Consider the following 26,651-nt stretch of genomic DNA (forward strand, 5'->3'; position numbering starts at 1 on the left):
AGTAGAGGAAAGGCTTGATCATTCAGATCAAATAAAGACATCCAGACAACTTAAAAAAATGTATAAAGTACTTCAAGAAAACACAAGAAAATAAGTGAATTCATTTTATATATTGCATAGCTGAAAAAGTTTAAAAGTTTACAAGTGTATTAAATCTACAATAAAATTTTTTTAAAACTTGATTCTACAAACCAATAAAAAAAAAACAAATTAATCAATTCCTGAAAAGGCCATCAAAATACAAAAACTTACCTAAATTTCTATTCTCTAGTTTGTCACTACAACAAAATTATAATCGCCCCAGGGTCCATAATACAAGTATACAATTATCTTTTACAACAAGAGGAAAAGATTCAAACCAATCAAAAGATAAAATACTTTAACAAAGCAAACACTGAGTTGCCTAACATGGGAACTCCATTTACAACTTCCTAAAATTAACCTAACAGACTACACTGGAATCTTAAAGCTGAGGTGCAATTTCTCCTTGTATACTGCAACACATGCTTATTTCTATGACTCACACCTTATTAACACATCCCTTAAATTATTTCAGCAATACCCAATCTAGAGTACTGCTACCCCAATCTGAAACAAATCCAACTAAAGCCAGAGATGAGTGATGAAATTCAATTTCTCCATTAGGTATCATGTCACAACACATGAAACTTCTATTGGTTCTCTTTTAACCACTCATTGTTTTCCCTTTAATACAAGACTAGATAAATCAGTTTGAACAGCTTCTCCAAAAAACTGAAATGGATCTGCATAGCTGGTAGCTTCTGAGAGTTATGCCAGTCCTTCAGATTTTTGCTTATCCATCAAGCCCCAACTAGTCCATTTTCTCAGGAAAAGACACTGTTCATTTTAAAACATATCCACAGGAAATAACCTGGTTAAGTTTATTCTGTAAAGAAAGCTAACTTAAGTTATACAAATTAAAAGCTTTACTACCAGAAACTTAATAATACATTTAAATAATTAGTATTTCAAATCAATACATAAAATCAGTTTCTAAAGATGATTATAAATCATCAAAATTGTTCAAAAAATTAACATTAGAACATGAAATTCATACCACTGATGTATCTGTAACACAGCTACACCATATACAGAAGACTTCCTTCCCCTAAAATCTACAGTCTTAAAATCTACTTCACAAGATCTCTAGGTTGGAAGAGGCCATCTAAGTCAACTACATCCAGCTGAATGGTCAGCGATTTTATGCTTATTAGGAATAAACACCTCCCATAAGTTCCTTCTATAAAGACATTAGAATATTCTTCCTAGTTTTGATCCACAATCTTCCTCCCGTAACTTCTCCTTGTGGCCCTCTAACTGCCCTAAACCTCATCAACTGTGTCCAATTCCACTACCACAAGGCATTCCTAATAACTGATGCATGGTATTGATGAAATTTATCAACAAACAGAAAACATACTTCAAACCCTATCATCCTTTAGGAAAGTTTTGCCAGGGTGTTAAAGTGACAGCGTTTGTCACTCACTCACGTCTGACTCTGTGATGCCATGGACTATAACATGCCAGGCTCCTCTGTCCTGGAATTCTCCAGGCAAAAATCCTGGAGTGGGTAGCCATTCCCTTTTCCAGGGGATCTTACCAACCTAGGGATTGAAACCAGGTCTTCTGCACTGCAGACAGATTCTTTACCGTCTGAGCACCAGGGAAGTTAAAAAGTGTTAAGCTAAAGTTCATCGCCTTCGGTCACTCATCAATGAGGGTACTAAAATGATAAAATAATATATTTATTCTTGCCTATTTCCCAAAAAGACATAATACTTAATATCATTTCACAAACTAAACATGAAATGTAAATGACAAGATAAGAATGTCAAATACTATTCAAAAAACTCCAAGGGAACTATTGGAAAACTTCACTAGGAAACAAGAATGTTTACCTCTTGCCCAAAAACTGCCAAATAAGTGTAATATAAAAAGCCCCAAATACGTGAGAAAATTTTACTATAATATCAGAGAGCCATTTCCAATCAATAAGTAAATCTATGATTTAATAAATAGTATCAGCATAAATGGTAGCCAATTTGGGGAAAAATTAAAGCCCCTAACTAAATTATTTATGGACCAAACTTTTAAAGGTTAAAAAATTAAACCATGAAAAACCAGAAGACAAATGTATTTCTTTTCATGTAAAATAATTTTGTTTGTAAAAGGGTTTTTTTTTCCCCTATGTCTCATGTAATACTCAGAGCCATCAAGGAAAAAACTGACCCAGAAAACACTGTAAAGATTTTATGAAAAAATAAGGGACTAAACTCAAAAAAGACAAAGGTCTGGTAGCCTTAACTTACAAACATCAGCAAAAATGTGAGAAAAAGATGAACACAAGACAGAAAGGTTAAAGGACACCTTTACAAGATTCCTAGAGGGGAAAAAGATATCCAACAAATATATATATATTTTATTGCAACCTCACTCATATTAAAGAAATGCAAATTAAAACAATGTTACCTTTTCCACCTTAAATTGGCAGGGAAGGAACATGTGGGAATGAGGGATTACCAAACAGGAATGAGGAAATTTTGGAGATGATGCATATGTACACCATCCTGATTGTGGTGATGGTTTCATCAGTGTACACATGTCAAAATTTATCATATTGTACACTTAAATACATGCAGTTCATTGTGTGTCAGTTATACCTCTTATACCTCAATAAAACTGTATTTACAAAATTTGACATGAACTAGGAAGTATGAAAACCAGTATTCTCAGGTAGTGCTAACTTGGTTATAACTAATGCAATCTCCTAGACAGATATAAGAATAGTGCATACTCTTCAATAGAGAAAACTCCTTCTCTGGTAGTTTATCGTAATCACACAAATACAAAGACACACTAAAAAGAGTGTTCACTGTTAGTAAAGCAACTTTAAAATTAGAAAGAACCATATGTCCAACATTAGGGAAATGATTAAATAACCTTACAATAGAGCTTCACATGTAAAGTGGCAAGACATTCAAAAATATTGTAAATAAACCAAGTATACATAAAAAGCAAGTTGCACAAGGCTCAGATGGTAAAGAATCTGCCTGAAATGCCGGAGACCCAGGTTTTGATCCCTGGGTAGGGAAGATCCCCTGGAGAAGGAAATGGCAACCCACTCCAGTATTCTTGCCTGGAGAATTCCACAGACGGAGGAGTCTGGTAGGCACAGTCCATAGGACACAACTGAGCGACTATCACTACTACATACAGAGAAAATTCCCTTTTAAGTAACACAGTCATGCCCATACATGCTTAGAGAGCTCCTGAAAGGACACAACAGAAGCCATTAACTCTATGGTGACTTCTGGGTACGTGTCTGGTAACTTTTCATCTTAAATCTTTCAGAATGTTTACATTGTTTCCGCTGTGCGTATATTATTTTCATAATATAATTTAAGCTTAAACTGAATTCACTGTATTTTTAAATTATAAATTAAACCGTGATTTTAAAGCTAATTTAAGGACTCTATTTCTTAAATTGGAAGTGAAAACTCTTTCAATTAAACGTTACAGAAGTTGCTTTGTTTTGAAATAGACATGTTTTCTGGAAATTAAGGGAAATCCTGGGAGACAGGAAATATGATATAGGAACTGAAAGTATTAATGGCCACTCAAGATTATCACAGGAAACACAAGGCTATAAGTTGGGGAAGTAGAAATGAGACAGGTACATAAAACTGGGACTTTTTAAGGGGTCCAAGTCAGCAAATGGCAACCCTCTCCAGTATTTTTGCTGGGAAAATCCCATGGAGAGAGGAGCCTGGTGGGCTCCCAATAGTCCACAGAGTCCCAAAGAGTCAGACACAACTGAGTGACTATATACATTATACACTCCAAGTCAGCAAAGGGTAAACTAAAGGAAAAGAAATGTCCATACTTCACACAAGGAAAAGAGAGAGCTTGCCTCCTTCGCCTACCACCCAACGGTTACACAAAAAGCTTTCATTAAGACTTTATAAGAGATGGGGCTTCCCTGGTGGTTCAGTGGTCAGGAAGCCACCTTCTAAGGCAGGGAACACAGGTTCAATCTCTGATGGGGAACTAAGGCCCTACACGTCACGGGGCAACTAAACCCTCACATCACCACTAGTGAGCCCTCAGGCCACAGCCGGAGAGCCCACACGCCACAACTACAGAGCCCACGAACTCTGGAACCCTCATGCCACAACTAGACCGCTGCACTCTACAGCCCATGTGCCACAACTAGAGAGAAGCCCAAAAGCTGCAATAAAGAGCCCACATAAGGAAAAAAAGACCCACGTGTCACAAGAAAGACTCAAGACAAACAAAAACAAACATTTTTTTTTAATCAAATTAAAAAAAAAGATTTTATAGAACAGCCAAAATGGTGGAGTAGAAAGACCCTAAATTCACCTACCCTCATGAGCACACCAAATTCACAACTACCTGTAGAACAACCATCAATGAAAAAAACTGGAAACTACCCACAAAGATTTTCTATAACTAAAGACGTAAGGGCTTCTTCCCTGGTGGCTCAGACAGTAAAGAATCTGCTGCCAATACAGGAGACCCGGGTTTGATCCCTGGGTCAGGAAGATCCCCTGTAAAAAGGAATGGCTACCCACTCCAGTATTCTTTTCTGGAAAATTCCATGGACAGAGGAGCCTGGTGGGCTCCAGTCCAAAGGCACAGAGAAGGAACTACAGCGAGATCGGTAGGAGGAGCGGAGTTATGATACAATCAAATCCCATAATGTTCTGGGTGGGCAACCCACAAACTGGAAAATAACTGTATTGCAAAGGTTCTCCCAGAGGAGTTAAGAGTTCTTAGCCCCATGTCAAGGTTCTGGCAGTAGGTAGATGAGCCATCCAGAGGCCTTGGCTTTGAAGACCAATAGAGCTTAACTGCAGGAGCCCCCTGGGACTGGAGGAAACTAAAAACTTCATTCTTAAAGGCTGCACACAAAATCTCATGTGCACCAGGATCCAGGGCAAAAGCAGAGTTGATGGGAGCTAGGCTCAGACCCACCTGTCAGTCTTAGAGAGTCTATGAGAGAGGCAGGGGGCAGCTTCAGGGGGAGGTGAGGGGAGCGTATCTAAGAAAAAGAATCAGACTTAAAACCTATGGTAACAGTGCTATAGCTTTATAGAAGCCCTAAGCCTGGAGAGGAAAAAGGGCAAAAATCCAGCCTCACAGCAAATTTGAAATTAAAAATAATCCCTTAATATCAAATATCAAGCCAGTATTCACATCTCCCCAACTGCTGTGTAAATATTTTTTCAGTTATTCTGTATTGAATGATGTTTATTTCTTGTCTCCTTTCATTTGTCATCCCTTTATCTATTATTCAGTTTCTTGTAATCCGAGAATTTGGGGTTGGAAAAACCAGGTAGTTTTCTTGTAGAGATTCTCAGTATGAATTTTGTCGATGGAATCCCCACAGTGCTAACAAGTTTTTGTTTTTGTCTTTTCTATTTCCTATAAATTGGTAGTTAAATTTAAAGGCTAGATCAGATTTAGGATTATGACCTCAGTGCAAGACTAAGGCACAGACAGCGTGGCACATTTCCAAAAGTTTATTTATTTGGCTGCACCAGGTCTTAGTTGTGGCATCCGGGAACTTCATTCTTTTTGTTAAGCATGTGGGGTCTTTAGTTACAGCAAGAGAACTCTTAGTTGTGGCACATGGGATCTAGCTCCCTGACCAGGGATAGAACCTGGGTCCCTTGCGTTGGGAGCTCAGAATCTCAGCCACTGGAACACCAGGGAAGTCCCTCAATGTCTCCATGATGTTACCAACTACTGGAGATCTTTGCCTAGACATCATTCATTAGGAGATGCAAAATGGTGATATTCTAAGTCTATCCCCTCTTTCTTTCTTACCTAGAATACATCTACAGAAAAAAACTTCTCTTATGACCTATTTGGCTACCCTGAGATACAATTCATATAAGAAAAGTAGGATAAATGCTTATTTTTCTTTACTTACCAAAATTGTTAAAATAATGTTAGCCCAACAGCAACTTTTTTTAAATTTTTAGCATTACGAACTTGAAGATTAAACATACAATTGACTAGCTTCAATTCATTAGTTATTGTCTTTACTGATGTTCAAATTGTCCCCTTTTTTAATTTTAGTTTTTACATTGAAGTATAACTGAATTACAATGTTGTGTTAACTACTGCTGTACAGCAAAGTGACTCAATATATATACACATTCTCTTTCATATTCTTAGATTCCATATGGGCTATCAGAAGATACTGAACATAGCTTCCTGCACTATGCAGTAGGACCTTGTTGTTTATCCATTCCATACACATCAGTTCATAGCTTCTAATCCCAAACTCCCAATCAAACCCTCTCCCAGCCCTCCCACGTGTGTGTGTGTGTGTGTGTGTGTGTGTGTGTGTGTGTGCGTGCGTGTGTGTGTTAGCTGTGTCCAACTCTTTGTGACCCCATGGACTGTAGCCCTCCAGGCTCCTCTGTCCATGGGATTCTCCAGGCAAGAATACTGGACTGGGTTGCCATTCCCTTCTCCAGGGGATCTTTCCAATCCAGGGATTAAACCTGGGTCTCCCATACTGCAGGCAGATTCTTTACCCTCTGAGCCACCAGGGAAGTCCCTCCCCTTTGGAAACCACCAATCTACTCTCTGCGTCCCTGATTCTGTTTCTATTTCATAGATAGGTTCATTTGTGTCATATTTCAGATTCCACATGTAAGCTACTTCACTTAGTATTAAGACAGTCTCTCGTTGCATCCATGTTGCTGCAAATGGCATTAATGCATTCTGTTTTATGGCTGAGTAGTACTCTACTATATATATGTACCACATCTTCTTTATCCATTCTTCTGTTGGTGGACATTTAGATTGTTTCCATGTCTTAGCTGTTGTGAATACTGCTGCTATGAGCGTACAGGTGCATGTATCTTCTTGAATTATAAGTTTGCCTGGATATATGCCCAGAAGGGGGACTGCTGGGTCACACGGTAATCCTATTTTCAGTTTTCTGAGGAACCTCCATATTCTTTTCCACAGTGCCTGCAGTAACTTACATTCCCACCAACAGTGTAAGAGGATTTCCTTTCCTCTAGAAATTTTTTAATAATTATATAAAATATATACATGGTTCCAGAATCAAGTATGAAGCAAAAGGGAAATTCAGAGCATAAACTGTACCCCTGTGCTCTTCTTAGGCTTCCCTCGTGGCTCAGATGGTAAAGAATTTGCCTGCAATGCAGGAGACTCAGGTTTGATCCCTGGCTTGGGAAGATTCCCTGGAGAAGGAAATGGCAACCCACTCTAGTATTCTTGCCTGGAGAATCCCACAGACAGAGGAGCCTACCAGCCTACAGTCCATGGGGTCACAAAGAGTTGGACACAACTGAGCTGCTTGCTTTGACCCATAGATTTTTCTGTGCCCTTCTACTCTATATTCCTCTCCATCATAGGAAACTGTCGTTTTAGATTTCATTCAATACTCCCCTAAACATGAGATCTCTCTACACATACACACACACTCTTACCTCCCTCTTTCTCAGTATATGATTTCATCTTAGAAACACTTCTATCCACCTTGCTTTCTCTTTTTAACTGTTTCAGAACAAACCTAGCTTGCAACTAGATGAAGAGTAAGCCAGGTAGAAACAGTTAAAAAAATAATAATTTTGAGGTGGGGGATGGAAAAAAGGTTTAAAAAAAAAAAAAAAAACTCCACTCAAAATGTACTCAATAAATAAATAAACCAAAACACAGGAAGAAATTTAATAATGTGGGGAGGAAACAAAAATCAATAAAAACATGAATTCACACCAGATGGTATTAGTTTATGTAACAGTCTGACAAAGATTTTTAAATTTGAGCATGTTGAAGCTGTCAGAGTGATAAAGGAATCTTTTTACAAAATAGCAAAAAGATTATAAAACAAAAACTGAGACAAATGAAACAGGCAGGTGTATATGAAAAAGCAACTCCAATTCTAAGAAATGAAAATTGTAAATACTGCCATGTAGGCTCAACAGACAGAATAAACTCTTAATGGACAGAAGCAGAAGAAAAACATAAATTGCTACCCTAGTACAAGGCATAGAAAAATAAAGAGAAAAAAAACTGAAAGAACAATTAAAATACACAGAGGATAAACTAACAGACTTTAACATAGGTCAACCAAAAGAGAAGAAACTTGAGAAGTAATTGAAGTAAGTAAGAAGTAAGAGAAGTAAGAAGTAAGAGAAGTAATGGAGAGTTATTAACATATTTAAAGAGCCGAGAATGTTCCAAAACTGAGAAAGATCTGAATCCTCAGATTGTATGTATACTCCAAGCTGGATACAGAGAAATAGGTCTACATTCACAGTGCACTACAATATAACCATAAAATATCAAGCACAAACAGTTGCAACTTTAAGAAAATAACTAACCAGACTACTTCACAACAAATGTCCTTAATAACTTCAGAAAACCACATGCAAACAATGGTATCACTGAAATGTTTACAAATTTTTAACTTCATATGGGGGTTGGGGGAGAGTGAAGACTTCAAAGTTTACTAGACAACCATTCATACCTTAATGCTCTTACATAATATTTACCTATGACTCTAAAAGCAAGGTGTGGACAGCACATAATACTAATAACTCAAAGATTTATTTCAAAAGTATCTACTAAATTCACACATTTTACTACTTAAAAAAACAAACTGAAATGCAAAGCAGTGGAATTTTGGAGAAAATACACCAGCAGCACAAAAGGGAAAAAACAAGAATCAACTCCTGAGAAAGAATTATGAGATGTAACATTAAACTTCCTAGGACAACATGCAAGAATATCTTTACAACCTTGAGGTAGAAAAGGATTTCTTAAACAAGACACAAAGTATAAAACACAAATCCTGAGAAATTCTACTAAATTAAAAGGTTTAACATTTATTAACAAAGAAACCATAAGAGAATGAAAAACACAAACCACAAAGTGGGAAAAGACATTTGCGATGTGTGATAAGCAAAAAATTAGTATTCTGAACATAAAAGAACTCCTATCAAAGAGAAAAACAAGGACTTTCCCTAAGTTCAGTTCAGTTCAGTCATGTCCGACTCCTTGCGACCCCATGGACCGCAGCACACCAGGCCTCCCTGTCCATCACCAACTCCCGGAGTTTACTCAAACTCATGTCCATGGAGCCGGTGATGCCATCCAACCATCTCATCCTCTGTCATCCCCTTCTCATGCCTTCAATCTTTCCCAGCATCAGGGTCTTTTCAAATAAGTCAGCTCTTCACATCAGGTGGCCAAAGTACTGGAGTTTCAGCTTCAACACCAGTCCTTTCAATGAACACCCAGGACTGATCTCATTTAGGATGGACTGGTTGGATCTCCTTGCAGTCCAGGGGACTCTCAAGAGTCTTCTCCAATACCACAGTTCAAAATAATCAATTCTTTGGTGTTCACCTTTCTTTATAGTCCAACTCTCACATCCATACATGACCACAGGAAAAACCATAGCCTTGACTAGACGGACCTTTGTTGGCAAAATAATGTCTCTGCTTTTCAATATGCTGTCTAGGTCAGTCATAACTTTCTTCCAAGGAGTAAGCGTCTTTTAATTTCATGGCTGCAGTCACCATCTGCAGTGATTCTGGAGCACAGAATAATAAAGCCAGCCACTGTTTCCACTGTTTCCCCATCTATTTGCCATCAAGTGATGGGACTGGATGCCATGATCTTAGATTTCTGAATGTTGAGCTTTAAGCCAACTTTTTCACTCTCCACTTTCAATTTCATCAAGAGGCTCTTTAATATCTTCATTTCCTGCCATAAGGGTGGTGTCATCTACATATCTGAGGTTATTGATATTTCTCCTGGCAATCTTTATTTCCAGATTGTGCTTCATCCAGCCCAGGGTTTCTCATGATGTACTCTGCACAGAAGTTAAATAAGCAGGGTGACAATATACAGCCTTGACGAACTCCTTTCCAGATTTGGAACCAGTCTGTTGTTCCATGTCCAGTTCTAACTGTTGCATCCTGACCTGCATACAGGTTTCTCAAGAGGCAGGTCCGGTGGTCTGGTATTCCCATCTCTTTCAGAATTTTCCACAGTTTATTGTGATCCACACAGTCAAAGGCTTTGGCATAGTCAATACAGCAGAAATAGATGTTTTTCTGGAACTCTCTTGCTTTTTCCATGATCCAGCAGATGTTGGCAATTTGATCTCTGGTTGCTCTGCCTTTTCTAAAACCAGCTTGAACATCTGGACATTTACGGTTCACGTATTGCTGAAGCCTGGCTTGGAGAATTTTGAGCATTACTTTGGTAGCAGGTGAGATGAGTGCAATTGTGTGGTAGTTTGAGCATTCTTTGGCATTGCCTTTCTTTGGGATTGGAATAAAAACTGATCTTTTCCAGTCCTGTGGCCACTGCTGAGTTTTCCAAATTGGCTGGCATATTGCATGCAGCACTTTCACAGCATCATCTTTTAGGATTTAAAAGAGCTCAACTGGAATTCCATCACCTCTACTAGCTTTGTTCATAGTGATGCTTCCTAAGGCCCACTTGACTTTGCAGGATGTCTGGCTCTAGGTGAGTGATCACACCATCGTGATTATCTGGGTCGTGAAGATCTTTTTTGTACAGTTCTTCTGCGTATTCTTGTCACCTCTTCTTAATATCTTCTGCTTCTGTTAGGTCCATACCATTTCTGTCCTTTATTGTGCTCATCTTTGCATGAAATGTTCCCTTGGTACCTGGGATTTTCTTGAAGAGATCTCTAGTCATTCCCATTCTATTGTTTTCCTCTATTTCTCTGCACTGATCACTGAGGAAGGCTTTCTTACCTCTCCTTGCTATTCTTTGAAACTCTGCATTCAAATGGGTATATCTTTCCTTTTCTCCTTTGCTTTTCACTTCTCTTCTTTCCACAGCTATTTGTAAGGCCTCCTCAGATAGCCATTTTGCTTTTTGGCATTTCTTTTTCTTGGGGATGGTCTTGATCCCTGTCTCCTGTCCAATGTCACAAACCTCCGTCCACAGTTCATCAGGCACTCTATCAGATCTAGTCCCTTAAATCTATTTCTCACTTCCACTGTATAATCGTAACGGATTTGATTTAGGTCATATGTGAATGGTCCAGTGGTTTTCCCTACTTTCTTCAATTTCAGTCTGAATTTGGCAATAAGGATTTCATGATCTGAGCCACAGTCAGCTCCCGGTCTTGTTTTTGATGACTGTATAGACCTAGTAGGCAGGAATCTGCCAGCCAACGCAGGGGACAAAGGTTCAATCCCTGGACCGAGGAGATCCACATGGCACAGAGCAGCTAAGCCTGTGCACCTCAACTCCTGAGCCCTTGCTCTAGAGCATGCGACCCACAACTACTCGAGCCCGTGCGCCTGTGCACTGCAACAAGAGAAACCAGCACAAGGAGGAGCCAACGCACCTCAACCAAGAGTAGGCCCTGCTCCCCACAACTAGAGAAAGCCCATGCACAGCAACGAAGACCCAGCACAACCAAAAATTATTTTTAAAAATAAAGAAAAAAAACCCAACAGTCATTTCTGAGAAAAGGAAACAAAAATGGCCAGCAAATTTTGGAAAATACATCTCCACTCATAAGCAAAAATGCAAAACCCACAAGATATCAATTCATGCCCAACCGGCTGTCTAACTTTATTATTTACCATTATTATGTAAGGTAGACCCTTAAACAACACCGGAGTGCAATGTAAGGGTCTGATTCACAGATTTTCTTCAATAGTAACTACCTCAGTACAACACAACAGATACCCAACCACGGTTTGAGAGAAACAGGGGATATGGAGGGCCAATTATAAATTATAGGATGAATTCTGACTGCACAGAGGGTCAACGTCCCTAACCCCCCAAGATGGTCAAGGGTCAACTATATAGGCAAGAATGTGGAGAATAAACTGGTACTACAATTATACCTAAAAACAACTCAGCACTACCTAAAGCTGAAAATGAACCTCTCCTACAATTCAGCAGTTCCACTCCAAGCGAGATATAAGGTCCAAAACAATTCATTCAAACTGCTAATCTCAACACATTAGTAGGTAACAAAAATCAACTTAGTAGGTCTTGATTAGCAATTGTACTTTTAATGAAACAAACTAGCAACACATAGCGGAGAAGGCGATGGCGCCCCACTCCAGTACTCTTGCCTGGAGAATCCCATGGACAGAGGAACCTCGTGGGCTGCAGTCCATGGGGTCGCGAAGAGTCAGACACGACTTCACTTTCACTTTTCCCTTTCACGCATTGGAGAAGGAAATGGCAGCCCACTCCAGTGTTCTTGCCTGGAGAATCCCAGGGATGGGGGAGCCTGGTGGGCTGCCGTCTATGGGGTCGCACAGAGTCGGACATGACTGAAGCAACTTAGCAGCAGCAGCAGCAACACATAGGGTTTTCCCCCCAAGAAACTTAGTTATATATGTTTATATCTGATAATGTATTGAGTCTCATAATGTGAAAGTTATTTCTTATTTTAAGTAAGAACAAAAAAATTTTTTAAAACACCACCTAGAGACAGTATAGATGCAAGTGCACCAACAGAGCCATACAAGGTATTCATAACAGCATTGTTTATAATAGTAAAAGAAGACTGGAAACTACCCAAATGTCCATCAACAGATAATAAATTAGAAAATATACATACAATGAAATTCCATGTAGAAGTGAAAGTGAATGAATCAAAGTTATATATAACATGGAAGAAAAATATTAGGACAATAAAGTTGAGGGGAAAAAGGAAGTTGCAAATAAACTCATACAGAAGGATCCCATTTATAGTGTTTAGGAAAAAAAAAATACAAAAAAGGATTATACACCACAGTAACTGAAACTATACCCAGAAATGAAAATACCAAATTATACGAGAAGCTTGAGAAATTCACTTCACAGAAATCACGTTCAGCCACCTGAGACATCCAGGTTATGAAAACTATGTAAAATAATTATAGAACACATTTCAAATAAGCATGATTTCCCAATAAAGTAAACAAGTACAGTCCAGAAGCACATAAATTCAACCGGTGTGTGGATTTTTAAAATTTAAGGAAACAAGTGTTCAACAACACAGCATTCAGAACATTGAGGAGCTTTCAATGTAGCTTGTTCAAATTTATTTCAAAGATAAATAGATCTAGACATATGCAATCACTAAATAATTTATGTACATATTTCACTTAGAAAACTTACATTACTGATCAATTAAGATTAACTGCTACTAAGCAGAGAAGTATTTTTGCTGAAATTCGTGTATTAAATTTTATTTTCCATCCCCCTCCCAAGAGTCAACTTGAAACCCTTATTCTTGAAGTCTCACTTTACATGGCATTCCATGTAAATCAACTAGTCATGCTAATGGAGGAGGAGGATAGCACAAATGACAAGGAAAGCAGAAGGCTCAATGAGTCCCAATCGTTTGCAAACACCAGACAACTGATTCACTCATTTTCAATGCATGAAGCAGGCCACCAAGAGCAGGTGCTCTGGGACAACCCAGAGGGTTAAGGTGGGGAGGGAGGTTGAATAGGGAGTTCAGGATGGGGGGAACACATGCTCACCTATGGCTGATTCACGTTGATGTATGGCAAAAAACCATCACAGTATTGAAAAGTATTTAACCTCCAATTAAAATAAGTTAATTTTTTAAAAAATTAAATCTGGCGAGCAGTACCTAAGTACCAAAAACACAGTTCGCAGTGGTGAACAAGACAAAGTTTCTGCCACATAATGCTTATATTCTTACAGGTGAAACAGATATCAAACAAATAAATAAATAAGCATAAATTATCAGTTCAGTTCAGTTGCTCAGTCGTGTCCAACTCTTTGCGACCCCATGAACCGCAGCACGCCAGGCCTCCCTGACCATCACCAACTCCCAGAGCTTACTCAAACTCATGTCCGTCAAGTTGGTGATGCCATCCAACCATCTCATCCTCTATCGTCCCCTTCTCCTCCTGTCTTCAATCTTTCCCAGCCATCAGGGTCTTTTCAAATGAGTCAGTTTTTCGCATCAGGTGGACAAAGTATTGAGTTTCAGCTTTAGCATCAGTCCTTCCAATGAATATTCAGGAATGATTTCCTTTAGGGTTGATTGGTTGGATGTCCTTGCAGTCCAAGGGACTCTCAAGAGTCTTCTCCGACACCACAGTTCAAAAGCGTCAACTCTTGGGCACTCAGCTTTCATTATAGTCCAACTCTCACATCCATACATGACTACTAGAAAAACCATAGCTTTGACTAGATGGACTTTCGTTGGCAAAGTAATGTCTCTGCTTTTTAATATGCTGTCTAGGTTGGTCACAGCTTTATGATGTTAGGTAATAACTGATAATGCAATGAAGAAAAATGTAAAGCTCAGACAAAGAGGACATGTATTTTGATGATCAGGGTTGGCCTTTCCAAAATAACCACTGAGCAATGCCTACAAGATCACATGGCAGTAACTTATAATGCACATACATAGGAATTAAGACTGAAAAAATTTCTTATAAATTAAAAAGATAATAGTCTACCTACTGCTTTCTATATAAAATATTTTATAGCATTTGGTTTTAAGTAGCTTTTACTATTTTCTCTCCTTGGAAAACTTTAGGTCCTCAAATTTAAGTCACTAGCTTTCAGAGTTAATCCTCTAGCTCCATGGGAAAGAAATCTTTATAACCTTAATGAAATTTTATAATACCTAACAAAAGACAACTGCACATGAACAGTGCTTCTTTTTTTTCCAGAAAACATTCTTATAAAACAGCTCAATGGATGAGAATGGGCTCTAGAGTCAGAATATCTAGTTCAAATTCCAGTTCCTCCTTTTCTTTGCTTTGTGTCTTTGGACAATTACTTAACCTGCCTCCACTGTTTCCATCAAATACCATCTCTCTCATAAGGCTGTGGAGAGGAGTCAATATGATACTATACATAAAGTATTTACAAAGTCTTAAACAGCAAATAAGCACTCTAATGTTAGCTATCACTTATGTAGCAACTACTAAGATAAAATAAGCAAGGCAAATGAGTCTTGGGCAGGTAAATCTACACATACAGGAAGTGGTTTTAAGAAGCAAAGCCAAATTCAAAGCCAAGTTCTTCGGACTCCCTAGCACCCACACTTTATCCACTTACACCACACACTACACAATTAAAGAAATGAAAAATAAGAAACTTGCATGCTGCTGCTGCTGCTACTAAGTCGCTTCAGTTGTGTCCAACTCTGTGTGACACCATAGACGGCAGCTCACCAGGCTCCGCCGTCCCTGGGATACTCCAGGCAAGAACACTGGAGTGGGCTGTCATTCCCTTTTCCAAAGCATGAAAGTGAAAAGTGAAAGTGAAGTCGCTCAGTCATGTCCGACCCTCAGCGACCCCATGGACTGCAGCCTACCAGGCTCCTCCGTCCATGGGATTCTCCAGACAAGAAACTTGCACAGAAGTTTAGTTAATAAGGTCTAAGACCTACAGGTCTCCTAGTTACTACTGACTTTCAGACCAGACTGTTTCCTTGGCAACTTAAGTGACTCATGTATAAGAATAAATAATAATCATCACACATTTTCCAGTGAGAATGTAGCACATCATCAAGGCTCTTGATATACAATGTAATTACTAAAAATCATATAAGTTCTGATAAGTAATTTGCAGATGTCACTGAGAATCAAAATAAATAAATGTGGATAAATGACATTCTCCACTAGTAATGGTAGACAGCTAGGATCCTGTGAGAACTATTCAATATAGAAGCTATCTTAAAGAACCTCTCACTGAATTAAATGACATTTGTCCCCTTGGTTAAAAATACAGGGGCTGGTGTCTACAGAAAGCTAAATGTTCTGGCTAACACCTACTCACTTATATATTTTATTTCTATAAATCAATTAAATGACAGAATAAAGATCAAGCTTTCATTTCTACAAAACTAAGTTAAATCCTTTGGAAGGTCTTAATAAGGATTGGAAAAACCCAGAATGATTTTGAAGTTTGAAAGTTTCATTTTACTTTTTAAAGAAAGAATACTAGAAATCATAGATAATGCTCTTAGGGTATGATGCATAGCAAAAAGATCAGGAGACCTCTACCCAAAGACAAGAGATTGATCCAAATAAAATGAGAGGCAAATAAAAGTACCTGCTTAAAGTTAAAACCAAGTGCACAGATACCTTGAGTTCTCGCTTTAAGCAACTTTTTAAAAGACCTAACCAATGATCCTAATCACATGGGACAGGTAAGGTCTCCACCACAACTCCAACATCCCTTCCTCCATCAAGGTGTTCCCAAAGGTTCCCAGCCATTTTTCTTGTGCTCTCTGTCTGCTCATAGGAAAGGAGCAAACTGAAAACCACATGTGTCCAAAACTGAGATATGCATCACAGTAAAAAAAAAAAGAAAAACCCTGCAGGAGATAAAGATTTTAATTCACTTGTAATAAACAAAATTTTAAAAAATCTTTATTGAGATTATGTTATGTGCCAAGCACTGCCCTAAACCACTGGTGTTGTTCATTGCTAAGTTGTGTCTGACTCTTTTGCAACCCCATAGACTGTAGCTTGCCAGGCTCCTCTGTCCATGGGATTTCCCAGGCAAGAACAGGAGAGTGGGTTGCAATTTCCTTCTCCAGGGGATCCTCACGAACCAGGGATTGAACCCATTTCTCCTGCATTGGCAGGCGGATTCTTTACCACTGAGCAATTCTTGGGATCCATCAATAAACAAAACAGACAAAAAGCCCTGTCATAGAGGTTACAGTATAGTATGTCTGGGAGCAGAGAAAGAGACAATAAGCAAAATCAACAAGCAAATTTTAGAGCTTGTTGGAAGGTGACAATCGCTATGGAAAACAGAACAGGGATCACAAGCAGGGAAGTGCAGCTTTAAGCAGGAAAGCAGACTTCTGAAAAACAATTAAAGAGCAGGTATGAAGGAGACAAGTGAATGGCTCATAGAGATACCTCACAGAAAAAGTGATTCAAGGAGGGGAAACAACCAGCATAAAGTCCCTAAGACAGTGGGACTGGAGCCAAATAAGCAGGAGGCAGAGCAGTCGCTATCCTGGGAGAGGCAAGGGGAGATGCGGAGAGTAGGATGATTCTGTAAGACCTTGTAGGTCATAAGGACTTCAGATTTTACGATGCATATGGGAAGTCACTGCAGGATTTTTGAAGAGAGAGTTATGATCTTGTTGCTCTGCTGAAAAAGACTGCAGAGAGCCAGGACAGAAGCAGAGAAACCCATCAGGAACTTAACTGCAGAAATCTAGACAAGAGAGAAGACTGGTTTAGACTAGCCTAGTGAGCAATGGAGGTGGTAAGAAGTGACTTGATTCTGGATATATTTTCAAAATAAGACTGAGCCAAGAATACCAAGTATGAATAAGTCAGGGATGATTCCATTTTCTTTTCACTTGAATGTTGGACAGAGCTGTCATCTAGTACGACAGATTACACTGCACCTTAGGCAGGTTTAAAGAGGAACATGGAATTTTAGTTTGAGTTTACTACTTCACATCCAAAAGGAAATTCAGAACAGGTTTTACAGAACACAGGAGGTAAGTCTGGGCTGGAGATATAAAAATGGAAGCCATCAGCATATAGGTATTTAAAGCCATGACGTTGGATGAGATCATCAGAGGAATATAGAAAGTAAAGTGAACCAAGAGCACTTCAAGAGTGAGGACGAATCATAAAGACTAAATAAGGAGAGTAATTAGTAAGAAGAGAAACCCTAAAAGCAATACCCTGGAAGAAGGGGAGTATAAACAATTCATTTTGTGTAAGTCCCATGTAGTATACAAATCACTTTGCTGAAACTTGACGTGAGGTTAAAGTTCTTAACTGTAGTAAAGTGATAGGTAAAATACTAAAATCATAACTTTTTTAAAAAGAAGTGAACTCATCTTACACATTTCCTAGAAATAATAGATTTCCTAATAGAGTCATTACTGAAATTATTCTTAGTACTAAAAGTATGGGCTTTCCAGGTGGCTCAGTGGTGAAGAATCTGCCTGCCAAGCAGGAGACACGGGTTCGATCTCTGGGTCAGGAAGATCCCCTGGAGAAGGAAAAGGCAACCCACTCCACTATTCTTGCCTGGAGAATCCCATGGACAGAGGAACCTGGCAGGCTACAGTCCATGAGGCTGCAAAAGAGTCAGACAAGATTTGATACAACTTATTGACTAAATAACAAAAACTAAAAGTATACTATTTTACCTATTTCATCTTTTTAAGATAAAACCAATTAAAACCCTATACCACTTTAAAAATTAATTTTATGAGCCTAAATGGCTTATGCTACAATGTATTTCAAAGACTGAGGGTAGGGGAGTGGACTTTAAAACACCAATTCAATAGCCTGGCATGCAAAAGGTTATAAACTGCCATTACTTTTCTCTTTCAAGAGCTCAGATACAGAAGGTTAAGTTAAATCAAACTCCTTAGTCATGATACTAATAATTTTCCCCCTTTCTGCTTAATTTTGTTTATAGGGAAAAAAAGCTTCTATTCTTATCTAAACCAATGTTTTACCTGTGCTTTGTACATAAACTACATTTCTAAGATCAGAACACACAAAGTCATGTTCACAAATACTGAAAGAGGAAACAATGAAACTCAACTTTATTTATTCATGTTGTTCAGTCGCTAAGTCGCCTCCCACTCTTTGCAACCACATGGACTGCAGCACACCAGGCTTCCCTGTCCTTCACTAACCTCAGGTCCTTCATAAATGTCATATTGATTGCCATTTAGTATCTAATTATTAGAATGTTCTCCCTACTAAAAGCAGATTAACGTCTATAAACTCTAAGAAGGCTTGGAGTGAGACAATCAAGAAAACATCTGCATCAAGCAGAAGAGACTATGATATTAAAGGATACAGAAAAAACTAAAGTGGAAACAAAATGGTAAATTAATGGCTCTTCATAATGTTGACCCTGATCCCATAAGAGTTATACAATACTCAATATTCTTTATAATTTTAAAGAGCTTAATATTTTTAAGAAAAAATTTCATCAGGCTTTGTTATAAGTTTCAGTATGAATCTCAGAAAGGTAAACAGAATGCCTCACTCTTTAAGTGCATCTGATAGACAGTTACACTGCTAAAGGCTGCAAAATTAAAAGAGACATTTCTAATTCAATGTTTGAGGCAGGGGGAAAGGATGAATTAATGAATTTTCCTTAGAATCTACAAACAATAAACCCAGTTATTTCTTGTTATATCCTTAAAGAAGAGCAGGTGGGGGGTCGGAGACGGGGGTGGGGGGGGGGGGCCACTTCTCAGATAACACATTAAATATGAAAGTATTTATAGCAAGGCATGTCTACTCAAAACAGATCAACTCAAGAGTACTCTGGTGTTATTCTTGGGACAATCATACCAGTCTCAGCAGCAACTAGTTCAGCCAAGCTGGAAACAGTGATACCATTCGCCTGCTAGGTGAAGTAGTGAAAAGAACAACCTAATTAACCAAGAATTCAAACTTTAAGAGAAGTCCTACACAATTTAGGGTGTTTAGTTCATTCACCTCAAGATGTTTATCTTTAGCAGAAAACGGTTGTCTAAATTTCTCAAGGGTTTCCACAAAGCATCTTAAAAACCCCATAACTCTGAACAGTTAACTTCCAACTGCAGCTTTTTAAGCAGTGCTTATTAAGATACCTGCTAAGGAATCCTCTCCTGGAATAGGCCCAACCATGAACTTAAGATTCGTCCTTCCTCCCAAAAAGAACAGCTAGTATTAAACAACCCGTTCCTGAATTTAATCAGGGTGCAGCTTAGCTGAGGTTAGGATGCGGCTCCCCGCGCCTGGGGCTGTCTGTCTCCGGTACCCACATGCTCCTTCACCACCGACGCGCGGGGCAGCACTGCCCACGTCTGATTACCGTACGACTTCTCTAGACTGCAGGTTAGGTTTTCTGCCGAGGTCCCCGAAGCCAAAAATCTCCTTGTTGGATAACCGAAGAGAGGAGGGAGAATCCGTAAGGAAGACACACCCCTCAGGGAGAGGAAGAATAACTTCCCCCTTCTCCCGGGCGGTCCCCAGATTTTTCCAAACTCTCCCCTCACGCTGCTTTCCTATCCTCAACCGCCCCACTCCGGGGCCCGGGGACAAGCACTGGTCGGCGGGAGGGGGCCTGAGCACGGACGAGCGCTGCTTCCCCAAGCACCCCGAGAGCGGCGAGGGCTGAAATTCCAGCATGGCGTAAGCGTGGCCCAGGGCCGCCGCCGGGGACACGCTCCCTCCGTCCACCGGCCGAGGAGGCGGTAATCCGCCTTCCCTCCCGGGGGCCCTCACGCCTGGCTAAAAATAGGCTCCTCGGTCACCCCAGGGCCCTCTCCCGCCGACCTCGCCCTCGGGAGACGTCCTCCGAGGAGGCGCCGCGGCGGAACCGAGGTCGGGCCGGGGCGGCCCGGTGAGGCCGAGAGGCCCCTCGGAGCCCGCCCGCCCCGGCAGCCGGGCCCACGCTGGAGCCCGGCGGCGGAGACGACCCGGCGCCCGAGGCCTACGGCGGGGCGGCGGCGGGTGGTGTCGGGACCCCGCGGCCGCGCCCCCCGCCCGGCGCGGCCCTCCCGTCGGCCCGGCACCCCGCGGCCGGCGCAGCCCTCCCCCCTCCGCGGTCCCCGCGGTCGGAGCCCGGGCCCGGCGCGGCCTGCTCTCCCTTACCCTGTGCGGCCGGGAAAGGAGACCGGGAACACGCGGCGGCGCCGGCTCTACAGCCCCGGCCGCCCGCTCCGAATCGCCGCCGCCGCAGTTGCTCAGGTGCCGTCGCGCCGCCCGGCAGGAAACGGGCGGCTTCGGGGCGGGGCGGCCCCGGCACGTCCCGGCGTCTGGGCCCCGGCGGTGCCCGGAGACCGGCCCCTTAAAGGGACAGGCGTCGCCGCCTCGGCCCCCGCGCGCTCTCCTGCGCACTCGGTAAGTCCCAGCGTCCGGCGGGCTCGGGATTCCAGGGCTTTTCTCCAGAGATAACGTCCCGCAGCCAGGTGGAGGGTGGGCGCTCGAGGCACAGCGGAATTCTCTTCTTGCAGGAACCCCCACCCCCCGCGTCCTTCCTCCAAAGCTGGTTTCGTCTTGCATGGCCCTCCTACCGAAGCACCACCTGGCCCCCCAGACTGGAATTTTTTTTTTTTTAACCTTAAGCAAATGGTACTCGATTTCACCCAGCCCGTCCCAGATTCCTCCTCGGAAATCACTGGAAAACGAAATCTTCCATCCCTCTGTCTCCAGAGTTTCTCTCTGAATTCGTCGGACAACCCTGGCGTCAAAGAGAAAGATTTTAAACCGACCTAAATAAATTGTGTGCAAATACTGTGAAGCTGTTGTGTCTGCCAACCGGTGGCCATTCCTTAAGCCTGGGTAAATAACTGGAAGCTGTAACGGAAAGGAGAGGCTGGCCAGAATTACTGCCTATTAGTTTGCTCTTTGCTAAAAGAATGACAGCGATCTTTCTGGTCCACTGGCGAATGAGATGTGTTTATTATTTACTGCTTATCAATTTCTCGCAGAATGCCAGACATTGTACAGAACATACACAAAACACTACAAACTCTCCTCAAATGTTATCAGCGCTCAAAATAATTCAAAAGCTTTTAGAGGGTGGATAGGGATACAAAAAATTAAGACTCATCACTAACACCTCCCCCTCCATACTGACAAAGGGGAACGAGCAATTTTTAAGTAATGAACATCAGAACAGTTCCTATACCAACAGGGTTTCCTTTGTATTGACTGGCTAAAAAGGTACTGTACCTCTATTTTTTTGTCAGAGGTTTCTAAAGACCCTCCAAAGTACAAACGAAAACTGAACAGTATGTGGTAGCCTGAGCTGTTGAGAATTCTGCCAGTCCTTCAGCCACTGTGTTCTCCAATGATGCATTCTGTCTTATTTTAACTCCGGAAGCGCCTCCTCTTTTTTCTTTCTCAGTAGGGTTACTCAGCACCTCGGCGGTTCCAACGTCCTCAAAGCAGTCTGTCTCTAAGCCGCGGGCTGTCTCCTGAGCCTGTGATAAAGGATCCAGCTTCACTGAAGAGAGAAGCCATTAGTCTCTTACTACAAAGGTGGGAAAAATCATTTCTGTAAAAGGAGTTTAAGGACTCTTGATTACCCTACCAATAACTGTCTAATTTCCTCTGGTTGGTACTAAAGCAGGTTTTAGGTTAGAATTTTTAAATTCTATAATTTTTATGATTTCTGTTAAAGCCCAGTGTCATTTTAGAGACAGTAATTTTTAGGTACACTTGTACATAAGACCAGAAACGAGCTTAGAGGCATGTTTACAGCAAATATGCCACTTCTTATATTCAGGGATCACTTATTTTTGTGTTCTGTAGTTTGAAACAAAGAAGTGTAAATGTATCAGCTATTCCAACTTCTCTGAGTTTTTGAACTTTGGCTTTTTAAAAGGAAGTGACTGTGTGCTTCATTCCTTATTATAAAGTTCATATTTATCCACATCAAATCAAAAAGATTTATTAGAAATGTTATGCATGGTAAACCCTACTAGGAATTAAGACCTACCCTCTAAGTTTTGAAATATAATATAATTAACTATAATTAAACAGATATAATTAACCTTGGTTGCTGCTTACTACCCTCAGTGTTACCAAACAGCAACTAACTTGCTAAAAAGGATTAACACTCCCAGTAGCTGAGCTATCTCTAGCTGTGACAACTTAGAAAATAAATTTTATTGAAAATGATAAAGTGTAACACTGTTAACTAAAGAGTATTCCCCCCACCTCTTTAACAAAGTACAATTTTTTGGAGAGTACCTTCCAATTTTTAACATGTAATAATTCTTTTTTCTAATTTTGGCAAAGCTTTAAAGACTCACAGTACATATCTCTAGCAGACAGAGAGAAAGCAGGCTATTCCTGTTTTGTCTAGGGAAGACTTCCCAGAAGTGGTGAATTATATAGAGATTTGAGTAGTACATGAGTAACAGATTACATCTCCAACTTCACCAGTGAAGGGATGGCAGAGATGAAACTATAACAGAAGCATTTCACAGAATTAAAAGTAAAAACCAGATTCCAGGTCCACCTTTTCCACCCAAATAGTGGAGTGGGGCCGTTCATACAGACAGCTACAACTGCAGATCTAGAAATAACCAGGTATCCTAACAAAGTATCTGGCACTTAACTGCTTATCAGAGATCTGCATTGTTCATGTTCACGTAAAATCTCTTCAAGCATATGGCATTCAAATTCTTTCATAACAGACTAAAGGTGACCGTGAATCATTCGCCACTCTTTGCATAGAAAGGTGGGATCAGTGTCCCTCCTTTTGATTCTGAGGGGCCTCTGTGACTATCCTGACCAACAGGGTATGCCAGAAGTAACACTGTGTCAATTTCTGGGCCCAGATTGTAAGAGACAGGCAATTTCACTTGCTGTCTCTTAGAACCATTGATCTTAAAGCCCTAAGCTGCCATGTGAGAAGTCCAGCTACCTCTTTGGAGAGACCATGTGGCAAGGCCTTGAGACTACAGGGGGAGGAAGAGAGGACCAGCTGGGCACAGCCTTCCAACTGCCTCCACCAAGGTGCCAAACATACAAAAGTAGGCTTCTAGAAACCCCAGACCATCCATGCTACAAGCTAAATACCACAAAGTGATCCCAGTCAGTAGTTCATGGAGCAGAAAAACTACCCAGCCAAGCCCTGCTTGAATTTCTGACTGTATTTAATTTTTTATGACTTTTGGATAGTTTGTTATACAGTAATAGATAAGCAACACATCTTACTTCCACTCCTAAATAGCTGCAAGAAATCTTAGAGTCTTATTTCAGCAGAAGGGAGTTTCCACTGTGCCTGTACAATCCTGAGACATAACTGGGGCCTTTGCAGGGAAACTTGGGCAGGATTGATTAGGGAGGTAAAGCTACCTGTGTAGCATGCGTGTATGCTCAGCCACTCAGTGGTGTCCAGACTCTTTGCCACCCTGTGGACTATAGCTCACCAGGGTCCTCTGCCCATGGGATTCTCTAGCCAAGAATACTGGAGTGGGTTGCCATTTTCTTCTCCAGTGGATCTTCCTGATCCAGGGATTGAACGCGTGTCTCCTTCATCTCCTGCATTGGCAAGCAGATTCTTTACTGCTGAGCCGCTAGCTCAGTTGATTAGTATTAGTTGTTCAGTGAGCCCTAAATTTTAAAATGTGGTCAACATGAAGGCAACTTAGTCACACAAAGGGGAAAAAGAGTTGCTCTCTTTCACCACTGTTGTTTGTACAAGCTTCACCCCAAGCAGCTAAGTTGCAGGGAGGAACCTCAGCCTGAGGAGTCAGGCAAGAGAACATGGATATTTCAGCATAACCGTCACCACTGCTGCCCAAATAATTCTTAAGAGCATGACCTGGTGAGAGCAGATCAGTAGCAACAAATCAAACCAAGTCAGCAATATTTGCAACATGCACAGCATCATGTTAGGTGTTTGAATATAAATCATGCATTCAAAAATATGTGTCCCACAGAAAAGTGCCTTTTTTTTAAACCACACTTCTATTTGCTTGCTCATATTCAGCTCCTCTTGATAACTCTAAGATCCTAGTCAGTCCGTGCCCAGTGTTTTCTCCTCCCTATACTATGACAACCCTGTAATTAACCTTTCCCAGGCTTTGTTCCATTTATTTCGGGCCACATCTCCAGTTTACCAATTTCCTTTGATCCAGGTCAACAATTTTTAAAAGCTACCTTTTGTTACTTCCATACATTGTTTTGGAAATGTTGTATTTGTGAGAGTGAATAAACAGACTACAAGCTCCATTATGAATCGTTAGTCTGTGAAGGCTGTAGAATAATTCCTCTGAATGCCAACTCTCATGACACAGACTTCTGGATGTGAGCCCTCTGGGCCTCCTTGGGGACCTTAGTCCATCAGCAGTGCCCTTTCCTTCTGAATCTTCAACCTTTCCCTCTCATCAGTCATGAGTGTATTCAGGAATCTCTCCACTTAAATGAGGGGGAAAACAGTTCTTTCAAACTCCAGATCACCCTATCTACCCATTTCCTTCAAAACCAGGTTTTTGATTGATTGGTAGATTGGTAAGCAACTCACTTGACTGTATTCTCACTACCCATTCACTCACTGCTTATACTCCAGGAACCTACTTCTGCTTCTGCCCCAACTGGATCCTGACACACCTCTCATTGAAGTCACCGAGGATCTCCCTGCTACTAACTCTTCTCTGTCACACATCACAGCTGATTACTTCCTGTAAGGCTTTTCTTTCCTTAATCTCGGTAACCTCACCACATGGCTCTTCTGGCCCCTCTTTTCCTTCTTTCCAGCCTGAAGCTCCTCGAGTTTTGTGTTTTTCTTCTCTGTCTGGATTAGGGTTAGAGTTAGGGCTAGATTACTTAATCATCTGCTTCTAAAAATTTGGCTTCTGATCTCTGCAGCGACACAGCATAGTTCTATTTGGGCTGAATGCAGTTAATTCTATCAGTTTGCCTGAGATTTTCCCACATTTGTTATTCAAAGTCTCATATCCCAGGAAACCCCCCAGTTCCAGGAATTCTGGGACTACTCTCCCAAAATATATCCTTGATGACACCCGGGCTTATTCTGTATCCCAGAGGGAACCATCTGACAATGGCTTGCCCATTCATTCACTAGCTTCTCTTCACAAACATCCTGTTTACATGTCTTTGGGGACAGTGCTTTCTTGGCAAGTTGAAGGGAAAACTCTGACTGTCATGCTAATGTGTGCTCTTTACTCATATTGTCCCATATTTTCTAGGACATGAATGTGGTACTCTGATCTTTATCTTTTTTTGTGAATTCTCATTAATCTAATTTTTCCAGCAGTATGAAAAATTTATGTTAGATCTGCAAGGAATGATAGAAATCATCTAATCCAACCCAAATATTTCATATTCATTTGCAATGCTCCGTTATTTAAGCCTTTTTACTTTTGTTTTAGTTTATGATATGTCATGTTCACCAAGCATTCATTTCCTTAACTGACCAAAAATTATACTCACCCATTTAATCCAATAATTTATTTTTTGCTTGTATGATTGTGAGCTCTGACTTTTCTAGAAAAAGCTCAGTGTTCTTTCGTATCTCATCAGAAGTCACTCTCAATGGGGGTTTGTTGGTGGGGTACCCTAATCTTCTAAGTATTGAGCATCACTGTCATTTTCTATTGTGTCTGGGTAATGACATCAGTGATTGTTAAAAGATCTGTTCACAGATGGACTGAGCTTACAGCACCAATCACAGAGTAGAACTCAAGATTAAGATTTATTTCATTTCAGGTCAGAAACAACTGAGATAAAACAATCCCTCCCACAAAACCTCTATTGGTACTACCCTCAGCCATATAATGGGGTAAATAGATTGCTAGTCTTGTATTATGCTCTTATGAATCAGTTCTTCTGATTTTTCAAGGACAACAATAAAGAAGAGCAGAATTTTCAAAAAACAATGAACTGTGAATTTAAATACTAATCAAGAAATATTCATCATGCTTAGAAACTCAGAGTCTACCTCCTGTGAAATTACCAGGAGAGAAAGGAGATGTCTACTGTCAGCTAAAGGCCAATGAAAGAGATTTTTGGTTTACCACTTTTTTCCTTCTTTGACTTTAAATTTTATTTTTCTATAACTGTATTTCTTCTACTGAGTGCATCAGGACTGTTATGAGA

General features: G+C 40.5%; 1 protein-coding gene across 4 annotated transcripts in view; it reads right to left on the bottom strand.

Annotated features, from left to right (window-relative positions):
• The window catches only part of KTN1 (kinectin 1), a 110,053-nt gene extending 89,244 nt beyond the window's left edge, over positions 1 to 20,809 (bottom strand). For all 4 annotated transcript variants that reach the window (XM_070377789.1, XM_070377788.1, XM_070377787.1 and 1 more), the window contains exon 1: positions 20,667 to 20,809. The gene's annotated coding sequence lies outside the window, so the exon portion shown is untranslated. The remainder of the gene's footprint in view (positions 1 to 20,666) is intronic.
• Between the last annotated feature and the right edge of the window lie 5,842 nt (positions 20,810 to 26,651).

This window comes from Bos mutus, chromosome 10, assembly GCF_027580195.1.
Source record: "Bos mutus isolate GX-2022 chromosome 10, NWIPB_WYAK_1.1, whole genome shotgun sequence".
Lineage (NCBI taxonomy): Eukaryota > Metazoa > Chordata > Mammalia > Artiodactyla > Bovidae > Bos > Bos mutus.